The sequence below is a fragment of the Sycon ciliatum genome, chromosome 4 (genome assembly GCF_964019385.1).
Source record: "Sycon ciliatum chromosome 4, ocSycCili1.1, whole genome shotgun sequence".
NCBI classification, from domain to species: Eukaryota; Metazoa; Porifera; class Calcarea; order Leucosolenida; family Sycettidae; genus Sycon; species Sycon ciliatum.
The window spans coordinates 32,425,920-32,438,827 of record NC_088646.1 but is presented as its reverse complement, the minus strand read 5'-3'; the positions used below and the strand labels follow the sequence as shown (position 1 = coordinate 32,438,827).

At 47.0% G+C, this 12,908-nt stretch overlaps 1 long non-coding RNA gene across 1 annotated transcript; it reads left to right on the top strand.

The window, feature by feature from the left end:
- The first annotated feature begins 8,883 nt into the window (after positions 1-8,883).
- LOC135813699 (uncharacterized) lies at positions 8,884-10,097 on the top strand. Its single transcript, XR_010553092.1, has 2 exons — positions 8,884-9,216; positions 9,530-10,097. It is a non-coding gene; the product is annotated as an uncharacterized LOC135813699 (long non-coding RNA).
- Positions 10,098-12,908: the final 2,811 nt, after the last annotated feature.

Below are 12,908 nucleotides of genomic sequence, written 5' to 3'. Positions count from 1 at the left end.
GTGAAGTTTAACCATATTAATGAACAGAGGAAGAGAGTGGGCCTGTCGACAGTCAGCTGGAAGAGAGTTCCATCTGCCTGCCGCCAGAAAAAGAAATAGAGCGCATGCCATACTGCGTATAAACGAGTGGGAGAACTAAGGGCTCTTTGTGCCTTGCCCCGGGGGCAACACGTTGGTGAAGCTTGTACACAATGCTGTAAAAAGTGGATTTTTTGAACTTCACTTCCTGTTTTGCCTTTCGAGGGCCAGCGGGCCATAAATAATGGAAGAGTGCGTATTCATTTCTCAGCTTGGGTTCATATCTGAACATGTATCATGGCTATGCTTCACTGAAAAAAGAACACGCTTTGCCTGTTTTCACTGAAAAAAGAGCACTTTTTCAGCATATTTTGAGGGACGCGAAAAGCACTAAGTGCGAATTAAAAGAGCACCTTTGGGAAAGGGCTACTAGAGCATACTAATCTGGTCATTTTCCAAGCATAATCCGCTTACCCCTTCCATTGGCACAGCCTGGACAGAATGGTTGGTGTGGACACGGATGATCAGACAGCCGGATGAGGATCAGACCTTCATGGATGGTGAGGGTGATCATCAAAGGGTTCATTGTTGGAGAGTCGGGTGGGAAGGAAGAAGACGAAGCAAATGAGCGTATTGTCAGGAAGAAACCAGCTGTGACATTTGTTATGTCGTCCTAGTGTCTAAGTGTGTATGATCATGGTCATTCATTTGTGTGCAAAACGTGTAGTGCCATATCAATAATTATCTTCTCAAACGCCCCCCCCCCCCCGTACTCTCTTGGGGATGATCTTCTCTCACTGTTACCGATTACTGAGAGCGTCTCGTAAACTCTCGTAAAGTGTTCTTCTAGTATGGCTGGCAATGGGTGTACAGATGTTGAGCAAAGAATTTAACTGAAGAACGAACGGACCAAAGTGAGTACTCATGGTGCGTTGTTGTCCACTAGTTTATTGCCAAAGGTACTGCAGCCTTTCGGGTCAGAGCGTGCGATAGTTTATTGCCAAGGTACTGCAGCCTTTCGGGTCAGAGCGTGCGATACTTTGCACAATACTGACAGTACAGCTGACTGCTGACATTCAACGACCGGACATTTGGCTCTATCGATATCAAATCTTGGATGCGCTGACCAATAACCGCTCCAACATGGAAAGGCTCTTGGTCCACGAATAACTTCAGAATCGAGAGGGTACGCACACTCAAGGCGAAAACAAGCCAAACATCACAGCAAACACCATGCTGCAGTTCAGCGAAAGGATGACGGTACATATACACGGAAGACCATGGCACAGCATGGTCACGGTTCATCTCAAGAACGTAGAAAAAGTTCGTGGAATTTTCCCGTTACAGTTACCTTTTGTAAACCTGAGTGTCCGGAGTTGAGAGGCTGTTGCTTGGCGGTCTTCAGCCGTGCTTGCAACTAATTCTTATCTTTTTTTAGTAACCTTGTATGAAAAGGTTTGCTCCCCACACTGGAGCTCGCGCTATTCCGCCGACTTGACTTGACACTCGACTGACTCACGACTGCCATCCAGAGCACACGAGAAGTCCATCGAACCTTCGACTCGGCAAACCTGCAAGAAACACCACCCCTGCTCAATACACAGTGTTTCGGGGAATTCCCCCCCTCAACAGTCGAGCTTGAGTACATGTAGGCTGGGAAAAAGATTGCGCCTGAAGCAGTGAAGGGCAACACTTATACTTAGAGCGCTCTACAGGAACAAACATCACCAGGGAACCCGGATACAAACTTACAAAGACGCTCCGTTTCCAGCTCCTCGTGAAGACCAGATCGTGAGTCAGTGTCGCTCCTGGACGGTGAGAACAGACGTCGAGGACCCTCCGTCATTCTCTCTCTCCCTCTCCCTCTCTCTCTTCCCTCTCCCTCTCCCTCTCCCTCTCCCTCTCCCTCTCCCTCTCCCTCTCCCTCTCCCTCTCCCTCTCCCTTAGCTGTGCCGCCATCTTGAGTAGATTCAAATGGGTTCAAGCAAGAGTACCAGTACAAGTACATGAAAGCCAGAGTGTGCAGCTCGGATGGGTTGCTGTCACGGCGGAATTCCGTGATTACATCATTTTAGTGATGTAGTGCGTACTGCGTAACCAAGAGTACATAACCCCCCGGGGGGTTATGTACTCTTGGCGTAACGTTACAAGCAGGATTCAAGCAGCATTTTTTGGTGTTTTGTTCTAATCATTCGCCATGCCACTGTGAATTGTATTCTGTTGTGTTCTAATAATTCGCCATGTCACTGTGAATTGTATTCTGTCGTGTTCTAATCGTTCGCCATGCCACTGTGAATTGTATTCTGTTGTGTTCTAATCATTCGCCATGTCACTGTGAATTGTATTTTGTCGTGTTCTAATCGTTCGCCATGCCACTGTGAATTGTATTCTGTTGTGTTCTAATCATTCGCCATACCACTGTGAATTGTATTCTGTTGTGTTCTAATCATTCGCCATGCCACTGTGAATTGTATTCTGTCGCGTTCTAATCGTTCGCCATGCCACTGTGAATTGTATTCTGTCGTGTTCTAATCATTCGCCATGCCACTGTGAATTGTATTCTGTTGGGTTCTAATCATTCGCTATGCCACTGTTAATTGTATTCTGTTGTGTTCTAATCATTCGCCATGCCACTGTGAATAGGTCTTTTGCCAAAGACACGCAGTGACTTGGCGGGGCATGGCATGCGTACTGAATGCGTGACCCAGGCACGCCATACATGCTGTGCATTCCTCCCAGCGCGAGCTCTTGTTCTGGAACCGCAACGATCAATCACCGCGTTTGGCGTGTACTCACCCAGGCGGCCAGAAAAAACGAGACTCTCTCCTGGATCGGAAAAAACTGACAGCGAAGGATTCTATTTTCTTCTCGCTTCTTCATTGCTGTCCGATTTGTAGAAAGGTTTTTTGCATTTACTTCTTGCTGGACCTTTGTGATATGTTTGATACATGGCTGATGAAGCGGTCAATGAGCCGAGCACATCTCTTGTGGCGGTACGTTGGCAACTTGCGATGAAGGGAATGTTGATAGCAGTCCTGCGAGGGAGAATCAAGTTGAATTAGCGATCCCAAGCTCGGTTTTTGATGCCTTTGGACAACGAGTCCTTTGAAAAATGGACAATCAACCAGTTGAAGACTTACCTGCGAGCTAGAGGAGCCGGAGTGTCCAGGAAACGGGGTAATTTGCTCGATCGGTAAGTACCACTTCAGGATGCAGTCTTCAACATTTCGCACAAGTACATTTTATCGATACATGTTTTACATTCTAACTTTCTCCATCTGTTCAGGGCCTGGTTCTATCACATCGATCCAATACTGTGCACTCCAGATATATTTGGCGGCAGGCATTGGCAAGGAAAGCGGAAACCCGCTGCCATTCAGAGCATTGTTGACGCTGAGCTCGTGGAAGCCCATAGCGACGCAATGAGCATAATTGTCCCTCTAGCAGCTACATTTCGTCCTAGTTTTCCTGAAACTGGGTCCAGCTCTGCTCTACCAAAGGACCTATTGTATGGTTGCAAAGATACTTTTATATTCGCCCTTGTAAGTCTGTTGTGACCATGGAAATTGATAAACCGCCAGCACTAATATTCATCAAGAGGGTTTTTATTATTCATTGCACTTTTTGCAAATATTGCAATCTAAATTATATCATACTATCCACATTTATACCGACTAAGTCATTAGCTGCTCCGTATTGTGCATGATTGTTCAGGCATGACAAAATTTGTGTTGCTGAAGATCAATTCGCCATGCAATGCTAGCAACAGTTGGCATGGAAAACATATTTGCTTCAGCAAGTAAATGAGCCTAGAATACTGTGAGCAGGCAGCGAACAATCCATATCTGAATGATGATAGGGAAAAGAATTGTTGGAACGATCCTTGAAAAGATAGAGAAGTCCCTGGTTCGCTCCATCAGACACTCAACATGAATTCGTAACGTGGCAATTGGTTGCGTTTTCTGGACATCTTCTAAGGCCATCTGTTGCTTGATCGCTTGAACGGGGGAATGTTCAACTTTACGCCATGTGGCATCAAGAGATCCCGGATGTCAAATCCTTGGTCTGCCATAATCAAAGTCCCATAGCCTGCTACTGGCAGAAGATCTAAGTAGTGGCTTCTGATTGTGAGCTCGTGGTCACTGGTGGATCCCGTAAATAATATAATAATAATAATCTTTATTCCCGTAGCTATGCAGAAGACGTTACTTCAGTAACGTCTGGCGCTAGCCAGGGTCCACACAGCTTTAATTTGGTGTTTGTTTGTTTGTTTGTGTCACGCCTGGCGCTATCCCGTATCTGTCCCGTACCGTATCGCAAGCTGGCCATTTGCTGGCTCCCGTATCTGTCCCGTACCGTACCGTACCATCAAACACAGCTGGCTACAAACAGCTGGCCACAATATTATGTACATGTACATGTATACGACTCCCTGTGTGCTGCAACTGTGCTTGAAGGGGACGGTTGCACTTTTTGTAGCTCCGTTTTATCTGATTTTCAGTCGTTCCTCTTACTAGTCTTGCCAAGGGGGTGGCTCTGGGTCCACCAGAGTTGCCCCTGGCGTATTTCTGAATTTGCTGGGGCGAGGGTTCCGCGACGCGGTCGCCAAGGCAGTGTCTTTTCAGTCACGACCGTTGTCGTCCTCGTCTCTCCATTCGCGGTGGTGTAGCTGACCCCCGAATGGTTTCAAACTGCGAAGCTCGGAGGAGTACAGTGGTGGCAGAGGCATGAGCTGTGAGTGGAGACGGTTGCTGGAGATGGATGGTGATGCAGGGAGAAGAGTTACGCTGCCTGACGCCGCGTGGGAAATTGTTTGAACCTGCAATTTCAGTTCGAGCGCGGTGGACTTCTAGACGATGTGTCCTCATGGCTGTTTTTCAACGCTTGGCCTATCGCTGATATCCCTGCGTGGGATGTTCTTCCAGTGGAGTCCAGGTGGGACTTCGGGTGCCCACACTCCATCACCTGGTTGATTGTTTCGGAACTGCAAAAATAATTATTGTTTCCTATTTTGTGCGCATCTCTTGTCATCTCTCTTTTCTATACGTCGCACACCAGATGTACTACTATCGCCGTCTTTCTCTTGCTTTCTCTCCCTGCTTGCTGTTTTTTTGTTTCTGTTGCCACTGTCCCTCATCATACCCATGCTTGGGTGGTGGGCGGCGTGACCCGTTAGGGTAGCTGCCAATACAGTACGACTCCCTGATGTATAGAGAGACTTTCTGGAAAGAAATAGGGAGACGAGGAAATGAAATTAGAATGGATGTTAGTTGCCGAATAGGTGATAGGATGCGTCAGCAAAAACATACTTTGGAAGAGAGATCCCGTCGTCTCCAAAATAGGCGTGAACGGGCGAGTCAGCGCCGGTCACAGGAAACGTCGGCAGAGTGATCCCGTCGACTCCAGGACGCGCGTGCTCGGCAGAGTCAGCGCCTTCCCAGGAAACATTTCCATCAGTTCCCACAACATGCACGATGAGCTAAGTAAAAAAGCATAGCGTAGGGCCCTGAGCTTCCAAGCTCTCTCGTTTCAGATGACTTGGAGGTAAGCGCCGCACCACCATCTGGGGTCATACGGATGATGCACTTCAAGGTAGTAACGTTATGCGTCTTATATGAGCTGTAGAGTTGTGACTGCGCAGACAGACTGGAATCGATATTACATTTCAGCACTGTAGCATCTATGATCATGAATGTTGTAGGATGCAGCTTTTTGAAAACATCCAGCAATCGTTCTGCCAATTGGGAAGGACGCGGCGAGATTGGTATGTGTGCCATGGCGAAGACTAACCATGGTAATGAAAAAGCTCTCCACGCCAATTAACCTAATCTTCCGTTCATCACCGGGTTTCCTTTTCCTGGAATCGGCATCCACTGGTTTACTGCGAAAGGAAAGACGCTCTTATTATCCAGGTGAAGAAATTGAATACATGCATCAAACGCAGCAAGCAAAGGAAAACCAGTGTAGTACTGAATGTCAGAGTCTTCAAACCGAGCTAAATCTCCAGGCTGAACTCCACTTGGATATCGTCGATAGCGACTATAGTATTCATCAGTGAAATGGTTAGAACACACCACTATATTGTATGACATGATGGTACCCGTAGCCATTCCGCTCATCTCGACGAATGGCGGCAATCCAAGACTTTCTTGTGTCCAACTCGTCACTGCTCACGCTCTTAGCTTCTCCAGTTTTCGATTCCTTGCTAGCAGGGAAGACATTGAACAAAGTATTTTGTCTGAACGTCGGTCGCTGTTGCACTGCGGAACGCAGCAGTGATCGCCTTTCCCATGGGTAAAAAATCTGGAGAGATCTTCTAGAAAACAAAACTAAACCCTTTACAAGAACTAGGCAGAGAAAATCCAGTGACCGTCCTCATTATATTATTCTAGAATGTCGATCGCGATCGCGATCGCTTGAAGAAACATAGTTTTTGAAAAACACAAGGAAAACAAAAAAAGGAAAGTCACTATTTTCTCGACGCGTGGGTGAGTACACGCCAAACGCGGTGATTGATCGTTGCGGTTCAGGAACAAGAGCTCGCGCGTGACTCGTAATGCACTGCATGTATGGTGTGCCCGGGTCACGCATTCAGTACACATGCCATGCCCCGCCAAGTCACTGTGTGTCTTATTTGGCAAAAGACCTATTGTATTCTGTTGGGTTCTGATCATTCGCCATGCCACTGTTAATTGTATTCTGTTGTGTTCTAATCATTCGCCATGCCACTCAGCACTGTGAATTGTATTCTGTTGTGTTCTAATCATTCGCCATGCCACTGTGAATTGTATTCTGTTGTGTTCTAATCATTCACCATGCCACAGTGAACTGTATTCTGTTTGCCCGTAAAAGAGTCTTGTTTTGATTTTGGTAGGATTCAAGCAGGTCTCTTTCTGCACAACTGCAGCTACGCACTACGCCATTACCCGCCTCAGATCTGCGCCGAATATGATGTAATCGCAGAATTCCGGTGTGACGGACACCCATAGTAGAAAAAGTCCCAAGCTGCACACCCTGGTTTTCATGTACTCTTGGTTCAAGCAACTATGTACCTATTGCATCTGTGAATTTACTTTTATTTTATCAACATAAACTAGGCTCTGGTTTCCAGGTCCATGTGCACTTAGTAGTCATAGACAAGTTAGTGATGAGCTCACGATTGCGGGTAGCTGACAGTTTTACTGGATGCAGGGCAGCAACTGAAGAGCAGTTGATAAATTTTGACCATGATGAACGGTCTTTGCTTGACCATAGATAGATGCCCTGGAACTCCACAAAGTTATCTTCTCTGTCAGACAACAACCGTGAGAATGTCGGAATGAAAATTTCAAAGGACAGCTCGCTGAGCTCTGTTGTTTCAGCCAGCATGGCAAATTCATCCATCAATGCTCCACCAGGAATGTAACCAAAGTCAGCACCTGTTCCAAGCAGCTTCTCACCTTTGAACACTTTTCTTTGGCGCTCCAAGATTCGCTGAGGCAAGCGCTGTTTGAGAAATGCGGCCAACCCAGCATAATTAGCGGGCTGCTTGCCGTTGAATGGCGTGAATGGCGTGCGCCAGATCCAGTGACCAGGCAGTCTGTTCATATCCACCATGTCTACAGGCTGTGTGTTCTTCACCCAAACTTTATCTAGGCTCAGAGCGGATTTTGATGCAAGGAATTGCTTAGGGATGAACAGCACATCATCTCCAGCCCAGAGGTAGCCTTTATATCCTGGATTGTCCCTGTATGCCTTTGCAATGGTCTTGTGCTGCAGGAATCCACCCGTTGGATCTTGGTGGTGAATAACAGGGACTGTGCTATTGGGAACTGGTCCATAGAAGACGATATGGCAGAACGCAGACCCATAGAGTTTGCGAATGTACGGGATATTGGAGTAGTATGCACTGTTGAAAACAATGATAAGAAGTAACTTGGTGCAGCCAGATGAAGGAGGGCAGACAGCGGATGCAGTCGATTCGTGTGCATCTCTAATCAATGACGTAGACAGTGGCTGTGACGTCACTAGCACTGTGTCCTTGCTTGGTGTAGGTGCAGCAGCAGGAAATGTTGCATAATTATTTTTGCTCGTGGTAGGAGCACCATGGCGCCCCTGCATGGCATGGGGCGCAGGAGTTGTTACATCATTGATCCTGCTCCCTGTAGGGTTAGGAGCGGGAGCTGTCGCAGAATTCCTCGCACCTAGTGGTGTTGGTAATCTTCTTCGTACTGGTAGCTTTGAGACCCAAATGTTGGTACTAGCATCACGGCTAGCCGCAGGCAGTGGGGACCACCGTGTCGCCGTAGGATATGAATGACTTCTCCACGTCAACAAGAAATAAAGCAATGCAGCAAAGAACGAGGCGATCTGCCAGGCACTACAGCTATACATATGTCTCCAGAGACCTTTCTCGGACATCATTTCAATTCACCCTTTCCGCTGTCGTGAGCTTTTTAAAACTACTTGGCAGTGACCATGGTGACGAGAACAAGGGAAGAAGGAGCCTGAGTCTGGGATTAAAACCGGAAATCCATGCGCGCACACGATCTCTGTGCAGGAAGCACAGCAAAATTTGGCAATGTCTGGCGGGAAGTTGTACAGCATGCAATGCATAACTGCTGCTTTTAAAAAACCGCTTGGGCCTCAAAGGTCAAAAGTAACCGTCCAGAGTCCGTTGTTTGTTACAAAGGCAAGGGAATCCTCATAAATAGAACTACAACTTTGTTAGTACAAGTAGTCGTACCATACCACGTACATGTACCTCGGACTGATGTGGCAGGTTTGAGTTTTTTGAGCTCCGTAGGTTTTCGTCGTTTTTTCGCAGCCCACCCGGCATCAGGCGAACTCGCGAAATACCATTCACCAGGGAGTCGTCAAATACCAGGGAGTCGTCAAATACCGGGAGTGGAAACGAGATGCGCGAGCGTGATCCATGCTCGCCTCGCGCTGGAGCACGCCGATTTTTTTCAAATAATCTTTTTTGTGCCACATTCACCAATTCCGCGGGATTTTCAAAATAACAAAATTTATTTTGGTTCTTCCTGCAAGCGGAGCAATTTAGACGTCTCCATAAATAAACCTTCTCGTCAGATTTCCGCTTCCCTTTTGTAGTATTATCACTCTTCGTCGTAGATTCGTCGGCAGTGCATGGTCATGCTGGATAGGGAGATATCGGTAGCCATTTTACGGCTGATGTTTTAGGAACTTGGGCGAGAGGTGAGTAAAACCAAGCTTTATCGAGTGAATACTTCTATCACGGAATAGCTTTGTTTTGGTTTGTTACACACGCATGCTGCATGTACAGAGCATTCGATTTATCAACCTGCAGTCAAGTATAGACCCAGGGAAGCTTCTGTTGCAAGGGCCATCCACTTTATGTGAAACTCGTAAAAAGAAATGCAATGGTAGATTTAAGAAACTATGTGATGGTCAGGAATCAGGATACACATGGCATTCTCTACCTGGATGGATACTTGTGACAATTTTAATATAGAAATACTGCGCTGTTTTCCGTGTGCGTTTTGTCCAGACCTGGACACCACATCAGCTGTGTTTTCAAGTTTAATTTGCGGTACATTAGTGGCAAGAAAGCCGTCCATCATGCCAGCATCATCCGCAGCAGCAACAGCAGCAGCACCCCAGCCCACCGCCATAGTCAACTGCACTGCAGAGACACCTAAAAGATACCATGGTGGTTGGTGTGTTGTTGCGGTGAGAAGAGAACTGGGAGCTAGCAGAAAGCCTGAGTTAACTAGCCTCAAGCCGGTGTTGGCGACTTTCGGCCATGAAATTCTGGCCAACATGTCTCCGAATCTACCAAACTTTGAAAAGATAATTGAATCTGAGACACATGAGCGCATCCACCGTGTGTGTGCATGCACAGTGTGGGCATGTCAGTATGTGTGTGTGTGTGTGTGTGTGTGTGTGTGTGTGTGTGTGTGTGTGTGTGTGTGTATGTGTGTGTGTGCTGCCAAAGATGGCTCTCTCGTCGTGCCGATTGAATATGGTCCCTGATCTCTTGGCAGACTGCCGACTTTCTGCCGTCGCTTCCATGTTGTTGGCCCCGCAAGGGGACAGGTGACCGTAATGGCAGTGTTTACCAGGACCCGGTGTGTGTGTGCATGCATGCATGCATTCCAGTGTGTGTGAATGTGCGTGCATGCGCAGTTCGTGCATGCCGTGTGTGTGCATGTGCAGTTTGTGCATGCCAATGAGTGCGTGCGCACCCGTATATTGGTGCGTGCATGTACACATGCGTAACTGCTGACACCCAAAGTAGGCAAAGAGAAGCGAGACAGAAAGAGAGAGGGATTTAGAACAGTTTAATTCGGTGTGCATTGTCAATTCCGTGATACTCGCCACAACCGGCCAAATCTGCAATTGGATTCTCAGTGTTGGTGGTGCATATACGTTGTCATGCTTCCTCTTGACATGAGACATACTGAAAGCGGTGATGTTCTCTTACACTGAAGAAGAAAATAAGAGAAATTCCTTGACTTTATAATAATGTGGTCGTCATTAAAAAACGATAATGTTTTAGAAACGAAGGGTCCCTCAAAAAGTCAGTGGCATATCATCTTACACCGAGAAAATTCACAGGTAGCACCTATATGGAAAGGACAATGGTTACGAGAAGTTTTTTCGTGGGTCGAACCAAGTGGCTTTGATTACTGAGGCTGAGCTATTTTCCTCGATAAATTACATCAAAAGTCACGTCACTATTCGCGCGTGAATCGGGCCTCCAGTCAAACATCGCAACACTGCGATAACGCCTACCGATAAATTAGGTGTCCTCCTACTATCAAACGAGCAGACCACTGCAAATATCTCTGTATACACGTTCTGATGGACGCTTTCTCCCAAAAAATACTCAAGGCTACTCTAAATCAGGGAGTCGTAAAATATATATAATACGACTCCCTGCTCTAAATTGCATTTGACGACGCTGAGGTACTCAAGGCACTGCAAAAATTTTGCGCGAGGCGAGCATGGATAATCAAGATTAACGGCGTTTCCACTCCCGGTATTTGACGACTCCCTGCCATTCACAGAAGAAGACAGTGACAACATCTTGCTGATTTGGCTACGTCACCATGATATTTGCGCGGTTTCATACAACTTGTACACATTTATAGACAACTCTTGAACCTTTGTACAACTTTGCTGTAGAAAAGGTCAAAATCGTACGCCAAATCGCTTGTCGCATCGCATCGCATCGCAAAAGTTGAGCCAAGCTCAACTTCTGCGATGGCCTGCGATGGCCCAGTTGCGGCAGTTGCGTGGGGTGCGACATGGCTGCGATTTGGGGTTTTCCCGGTTTCGCGCCTGTCGCATCGCGTGTCGCATTGCAAAAAAGCTTCTGTGAATCCCGCTTAAAACAGTCAGTTTCAAAAAGATTAGCAATCCTGGCGATCGCCCGGGGAGTTTGCCGTCTTACCGTATGCGCGCTCGAGAGCTGGCTGGAAAAACTCACTGTGAACTCGAAGAAATAATCCGCGCGAAAGCATGAAAAATGACAACTCACTCACGTCGGTACATGTACGTCTGGTTTACAACAAACGAGTTCTTCCTCGTCTCGATATGGAGTCAGAGAGGACATGTCGAAAGTGTGGTAAATGTTGACGAGCGGGATGGGTCCCAATTCGCTTCGTGCCCAATTTCTTTGAGCTGCGATGCAATTTGCTCTCACGATGTGACGAAAACGACATCGACACAGCGGACTCATTCCCAAGGCCATGACTTGGCAAAGCTATCCGTGTGACTTCGACGACATTTTGAGAAAAGCAGACGCCTGTGAAAGCTGATAGAAGACGGCGTTGACTCCTAAATTCAAATAAATTGGCGATCTTGAAATACTAAAACAATTCTCAAAGAGAAATCGATCGATCGATGTGCCGTTATATTCAACAACACGTAGCTACAGCGCAATGACTTCCGTGTTCACTCACACCGTTTCAGTGTTGTGGGTGTGTTCACATGGCGTGAACCAGTCAAGTGTCAGTAAGTTCGGCAGGAAACGCGAGTTCCAACAACAACAAGTCGTTTGCCGTTTGGCGCAGCCACCTTCTTTGGCTTGTACTTTTTGTACCAGCGTGATCACCAAAACAATGAAAAAAAGTTTGACTTGAAGATAGTTTGGGATTTGAACTCACAACTTCATGGTCAGCAGACAGCATTCATAACCACAAGGCCAAAAAGGAGAGGATAAATCGTGGGTTTTGATAAAAAAATCGATACTGACATCCACGGCAAATTGTAAACCATGGGAAATGGCCGGAAACCTGGCCGAAATTCTAACTCCTAAACGGCTGGTCCAATTGTTCCGAAACCTTCACAGAACAATTTGCCGTGTCCTAACAAGCCATTCTATGTACTTTGTTGTCCAATTTTCCCTTATCTTCATACTTTTTAAGACCAAAACCTGATTGCTAATCTTTTTGAAATGGACTATTGCAGAGTAGGTGATATTTTGAGTAGCTGTCACTCCCTGACCTACTCGCCGCCATGGACGAGTTGGCAGGTGAACCCCTGAGACTTCTGTGCAGTCTCCCAGGCATCGAAGCCAATGTCATCAGCTTGATCCAGCAACTGTCGTCGTATGTTAGTGAGTCTAGAGATAGAGAGGAGCGCTTGAAACGGCGTGTGGATGAGCTATGTGCACACGTTTCAGAATTACGAGGCGAACTGAGCTCCTTGAGGCAATCCGCCATTGCCCATGTCGACCAACAGCAACAAAAAGGCGAGGAGGTCAAGGAGTGTGCAGCTAGTAGTACGAATAGTACCCGTACGCTAACTGGAAAGTCTAAGCCGCGCGCAAATACGCGCCAAAGCAGCAGGCAGAACACGTGGGAACGCACACTGAACCCCGTACCCGTAGCGTTGCCACACCCTGGCACGCAGGCAAGACG